The sequence below is a fragment of the Varanus komodoensis genome, unplaced genomic scaffold, assembly GCF_004798865.1.
Source record: "Varanus komodoensis strain SLA01 unplaced genomic scaffold, ASM479886v1 scaffold5, whole genome shotgun sequence".
NCBI lineage: Eukaryota > Metazoa > Chordata > Lepidosauria > Squamata > Varanidae > Varanus > Varanus komodoensis.
Window position 1 is genome coordinate 34,729,573 of NW_025336087.1, and position 6,933 is coordinate 34,736,505.

Below are 6,933 nucleotides of genomic sequence, written 5' to 3' on the forward strand. Positions count from 1 at the left end.
AGTATTAAGTGAAGTCCATTTAGATCCATAAATGTTGGATGTGGATTTTCAACATGAAAATGTTGATGGGCAAAAGGTGATTCTCTGGATTATGCCTGAGAAATGTCATTTCATCTGGAGAGATGCCTTGTCACACTACAGTATCTGACAGAGCACAGATTAGGAATGATTTTGCAGGTACTATACAATAGCTGTACACACTATCGGGATGGTGGATTGGATGTCTGTTCTGATCCTTATTCCAGCTGTAGAGAATGGGCCCGCCTCTTGCACTTTGCAGACTGTTCCGTGGGAATGGTCACTCTGGGGGCAAAGACCTTGAAACTCCTTCAGCTGTGCCTGGTGAAGTTTTTCAGTCCAAGCAGGAGAACCAGACTGTTTCGGAAGGGGAGAAAGGGTTTTCAGGAGCAGAGAGGGAGCAAGTACAAGACCCAGTCCTTGACCTCAAGAGGAAGCATTGGGAGAAACAGGTGGCTCAATTGGATGGGTTTTGCTGTTCGGGCAGCTTGATCTTCATCAGTGAGAGCCGCCATGAGGGTAGAGGCAGAAGCTTTGCAGAATGGGAGGGAGTGAGGGGAAGTTTCCACTTTGGATTCAACCCTATATGAACAGAGGCTTCCCTTTTCAGCTCTGGTAGAAAGCTATTTAGAGTGCAAACTCTTCTGTTATCTGTGGACAGTCAATAAAAGAACTGCATTTCAAAGGATGGGTTTGAGCTTCAGGAACCAGAGAGAAGGAGAGAGCACCAGCTCATAGCACCAACATTTAATTAGCCTGCCCCAGGGTATGTGAAGTGGAGGTTTTAAAAATGTTGGTGACATTTTTGAATGTTCTTTGTTATTATTTTATTTATATGGCTGTTTTGTTTTGGCTTTACATTTTTATGAGAACTGAACAGTTTTCTTTGAAAAAAATCATTAAATCAACAGATATCCAAAAATGTAGTCATTGACTCGATCACTTAAAAAACAAAAGTAGATAGAAGGATGGTGTGGATGTCAGGTCACAAGTTGCTGAATAAAAGGAAATGCATCATCATAAAGGCGGACAGTTTTATATACAATTTGCACATGAGAATTGAAATGCATTGGTGAAAATTTAGAAATATTTCTTATCATTTCAACAGAAATACAGTATCTCTCACCACAATGGGAAGGACATGACCAGGAGATGCATTTGCCTGCTTGCTCACTCTGCTGCCAAGGTACTAACTGCTGAGGGGTAACAAGTTCTTACGGTTTTTACACTGGAAAGCAGAATGGAAGAGGATGCTGAAATAGGGGATAGCCCTCTATAAAAGAGAACAGATGGACACACTATGTAGGTGGGAGGCTCCACCACCACTGCAGAACGTGAAGAACAGTCGTTTAGCTTTTTCTTCTTTTCCATGGGGATCCTGGTGAGAATCCCAGCCTTTTGCAGCCCTGATCCAGACTGAGACCATCAAAAACTGCCACTTACACTTTTCAAAAGATACATGCAATGGCAGACTGCACAATTAATGATACTCCCATGCTTATATAGGGCTTTTCAGTGTGTGTGTGTCTTTACTGTGACTTGAGAAATGGGATATTGTATTAGCTGTTCAGTTTGCATAATTGTAAAGAAAACGTGTTTCACAAAGGCACTGTACATTTCAAGGGTACTGTGATCTAAGCCAAGCCTAACTCTGTAGCATTGCCTCTGGATTTCTCATTGCTTGGGAAAGTAGGGGGTGCATTAAAATGTTACTGTAGTGCAGATTCACTAGCGTTAATTTTCGGTTTATGCAGGATTATGAACAAGCAACTGATTTTTTTTAAACTATTGTGGGCTATTACAATGTGAAATGGGAGGCCACTGCATTTCATTTGAATCAATATTCTGAAAATGGCTGTTCAGTACATATAACACCTAATTAACCAGATAGAATTTGCTTAAAACACACAGGGGCAGTGAAGAAACTCAGATTAAAGCACCTCACAGATCTTAATGCACTACTTAGTCAGGTATAGAAATCTAATCATCTTACAAATTGGTGTGCCTTGCTTTTTTGGGGTCTGATGAGTCATTTTAGTTCATTGTATTTTTATAACTCTCTTTGCCAATGGCTGTAAAAATTAATTTTCCTCTCTTACATTTTATATTTCAGTCAGTTTCCTTAATGCTCATCTCTTTGCCATTCTAGTTTCTAAAATGAACATTGTAGGCTGTTTATGAATCTACATCTGCCCAGTTACAGTTACATTTTTATTCTTCCCCTCATGTTTTCTTCAGCTTTCCCCACCCCCTCTAATTTGGCTGAGGTGTAATTAGGTATTCATTAATCTTTTGTTTTCAGCTAGCTCATTTGGTTGGTGCTTGTGAAGAATTTGTTTCCATGGTAACCCAGGCTTGCAGGAAGAAGACTTGGTAAGTATGTGATTTAGGCTGTTGCCACTGAGCTTAATTGTATGTAAAATGTGGTGAAGTTTGGACAATTTAGAATGTTAAGATTTCGGGAGCTAGATAAACCATTGTGCAAATTCAACTGTCTGTGCAGTCCATAAAATACTGATTCTCTTTCTTCCTCTTTTTTGTTATCGACATAGTGTTCAAAGATATAATTTAGAGGCTCATGAGTATTAGTCCTGTATGTGTCTTATTTCCCAACCCTAATTTTAAAAGAAATATGCTTTCAGGACATGGATTCAAAGATCATAAAGGAGAATAGTGTCTCTGAACTCTTCTGTACCACAGGGAGGGGAGAATCATCTCTAGGCTTGGCTGGAAGAACGCCCTGACACCCTCTCCTTGCTGGATCTTGATTGACTACTGAAAGATAGCGATGATCAATCTTGTGCTATTAATAAAACACAGGAACTTGGGGGCTCCTTTCTGATGTTTCTCATGATGTGTCAAAAGAAGAATCATTGTGTCTTCCATTAAGTGATGCCTTTTCTCTGGAATGTTGCCATTTCCTGAAACACAACATTAAGGTGTGTGGCGAGGGAAGCCCAGGTGCACTGGGAGATGCTGGGGACTTCACCTTTGAGAAGCTCCTGCCTGCATGGCCAGTGGGCTGGAATGATGGGTGTTGGTTCTAAACGTCTGGAGACCTATTAGTGGCCCTCCCCCGATCTAATGGAGCAACCTGTCTCATTATAAATCTGGCACGATATTAAGATCTGCAGGAGAGGTCCTTTGGGAGTGTCATTACCTGCCAATGCCCATTTGACTGGTACATAAGAAAAGGCTTTCTCTATGCCACTTCCAGTCTCTGGCACGTGTTTCCTCAGGAACTGCAGTTGCCTCACTCCCATGCCTTTTAGAAAGGTGTGAAGGTGCCTCTTTTTAAATCTTGCCTTGTAACTGATACTGCCATGGCTCAACTGGTTTAACATTCTTATTTTTAGCATTTGCAGGGTTTGTTATTTTAAATTACTTGATGGCCTTTTAGCCAAAAAAACAAAACAAAAAAGCCCAATAATAAAAAATAAACACAAGCAATCAAGTTATGGGCGAGCAGGCAGCTCCCCTGCCCACTGCAGCAACAATAGTAGTCCCACCGGAAGCCTAGAGAAGCCCAAAATGGGAACCTCGTCTGAGCCTTTCTCCTTCAAATTGTGAATAAATGTGTGTGCATCTGAACTATTTTAAGACCTTACTCTCTCACACTGTGTGTGTATCAAATGAACACATATGCAAAACACAAATTAACAGCAATACAGTTGGAACAAAGAAAACAACTTGTTCTTCACATCCTTTCTTATAATTGCCTTGTTCTTCTTGTCCGTTTAAACTATCTGGAAACCAGTCGAAGATCAAGAGGAACTGCTTGGTGTATGGTAAATTGTCCAATAGAAACCTTGTTTCCTACCTCTCAGGCACAATGTGGTTTTCTTGCCCTCCTGTGAAATACAGAAGTATATTCTGGCTGCCTAGAAGACTGGCTTGGATTAAATTTATCAGGAAAAGTCTTGGACATTTATCTGAATAATGGGAAGCTTCCCATAACCCTTTTGGATATGTACTGCTGCTCGGAATGGTAGAATGGCAATGTAGTCAGAAAGGATGCATTTCTGAGAACCCCTGTTTTTTGAAACCAAAAGGTACCTGGACTGCCAAGCCAAATATTAATTCAAAATTTGGTTTACATTATGCCACGCTGACACCTATTCTGTTTCATAATGCTATGGCATGTAGGACTCTTAAAGAGATTATTTTGCTAAATACCAGTTAGACTGCACTTGGATCAGCTGTTTGGATTGCGCTCAACACTTCTACTTCTGTTTTGTTTGAGACAGAGATTTGAAGACCCTTGGTGTGGCTGTCTGCTTGAATTTTCCCTACAGTGCTTTTACAAGTCCGAATGCATCATCCAGAGGTTTGTAACAAGCAACAACATGCAAGCAAGCAAGCAAAGTAGTAGTACGCAGGGAACTTGGCTGAGGACCCCAAGGCCTTTCCAGAGCAGTCTGTGCGCGTGTGAGGTGAGTACATGGGACAGGCGAACCCATTATATGCAGGATCTCAAGGAATGGCCAGATTACCTTGGGAAAATATATGGGCAGAAAGACTTCAAGCTTCTGCTATGTATTTTAAATGAATTCCAAGATCCATATGCAAACCTGGATCCAGGTGCAATACCAGGGGCAACAGAGATTACACACATACAGTTATGGAACAGGATGACTTTGTTTTCATTTCTCATTTCTTTCACTAACAAAAACCTTCTTTCAGTCACTAACAAAAATCCACTCCTGGTTGTCTTATTTTAGCACCCTATAGGGAGGGAAGGAGAAAACTTCTTGCTTTTGCTATTATTAATCACTTAAGATTCAGAAGCCCTTGCTGACCCAGGTATCATCCAGAAATATCATCTCCTTCTCCTCAGCAGAAAATTCCTGGGTGGTTTACACACTCCGTAACAACAGATTATAGAATACAATAAAAATATCAGAAAAATCAGAAAAAATAAAAGTTTAAAACAGTTAAAAACAGATGGTAAAACCAGACAATACAAGATATAACAAATGAGTGACTCGGCAGGACACCTTAACCTGGTGCCAAAAAGATGACAGATTCGGCACTTGCTGGGCTGCAGCAGGGAGGTAATTAGTAGAACCTGATACAGCATCTACCCATGCAAGCATAAAACATAACAACAGAGAGATAAGACGATCATACTGAGCCTGCTAGCATGGTGGGGGAAATAAGCCATTCATATTTCCCTCACTATTTGTGCTGGTCATAAATAGCATAATTACTCTCAGTGCCATGGCTTCCATGCTATGCTTGCCTGGTGAGGGGGCTTCTTGGCATGATTCACAAGCCACTCTATAACCCAAAGAGGCTATGGGTTTGGGTGGTTTGTGACCCATGGCAACAAGCCAGGCCACTTGGGTTTGCCTGACACAGGGAGCTCTGCTAGCAGGGATCCTTATATTAATACTCCTGGCATGCGAGAAACACGCTTAGGGTGTTCCACAAGTGAGAGGCCTTATTAAACTTCCTGGAACTCTGTGAACAGATTTGCTGAGCTGCATCATCAGTCCCTCTAGCTACACGGGCCTACACAAGATAGGTGCTGTGTGCTGGCTGTATTTGCATAATTACACACACCAGTGCAGCTTGTTGTGCCATGCAAACTTGGTAAGGGAGGCTTTTTTGGGGGGGTTCACCCCCTGGTCTCATTCCCATAACACGAGGGTGCTTAATAAGCCACCCCTGTGCACCCAAACCATATCACTGAGTTGCTGCTAGATAGATCCAAGGGCATTGGTTACTCTGACCTGCAGCTGCTCCGCAGAATACCAGACAGGAGACTTTTCCAGCACCACCTGGAGATGCCAAGCATTGCATGAGGCATCTTTTGCACCTAACACATCTGCTCTGCCAGGGAGCTAAAGTTTTCTCACCCCTGGGAGCACACGCACTTCCTTATGACAGAAGGCAAACTGGCAGATTCATGACATACTGGGCTGCCGCTTCCCAGAACCCCAACAAACATAATCGACTGGATCTGTAGCCCAGCACATTGAAAGAGAACCAGAGTGAGGAAGCCAGCAAAAGGAATAAGTGGCGTGTAGGCTAACCTTTCCTAACCTGTTTCCCTGCAGTTGTTTTAGGCTGCAGCTGCCAGCAGCACCAACCAGCCTTGACAAGGGTAAGTGAATAGTCCAAAAGCAATCCAAAGAGTCTGGAGGGCACCGCACTGGGGAAGTCTGGTGTTAATTAACATATCTCACCAAACAAACAAAAGGATGTGTAGCCTCACCATTCCTATTCATGCACAAATGGTAAATGGTAAATACACGATTTCAAGGCTTTCCATTCATTTCTGTGACATTTGGTGCAGCACCACCAGCAGAATAGGTGCCCCGAGATCTTCCTGCATCCGCAGCTGCAGGTGTCAATGTATACCTGAAGAAGGGCAGGTTATGCTGCCGCTCCTTTATGAATGCAAATATCGCTGCAAAGAGGAGGAGAGATCAGGAGAAATTGAAGTCTTGGAAGAAAAGGAAATCCCTCGAATATTTTACAGCCAGGTCACACAAAAGACCAGTTGATGGAAGTTAACTCTGACATGCTGTAATGCAAAAGTGAAATACCATTAATGTTTAATGGGTTTATTTTTCTGATTGAGCCAAAATTCTCAGCCACATGCTTTTAGCTCAGCTGAGCCCTTTTAGACCCAAGATGCAATTATTCTTGTGAATGTGCCCCTTCTACCTTCTTTTAGTACCTTTTCAAGGTTTGTTGCACCTGCTAGCAAAATGCCACATTTTGGTTCTTGTTATTTTTGGAAAAAGAAGGTGCTGTACAATGAATTAACCACATGTTAACCTTCCGAAGTGCCTGGATTTTAAAAAATGGGAACAAGTGTTCTAGAATTTTCTTCTGCTATTGAAGAAAATATCAGATTCAGATTTCATTGGTGCGGAAGAATCGCACAAATGAGTAAATGTGAGC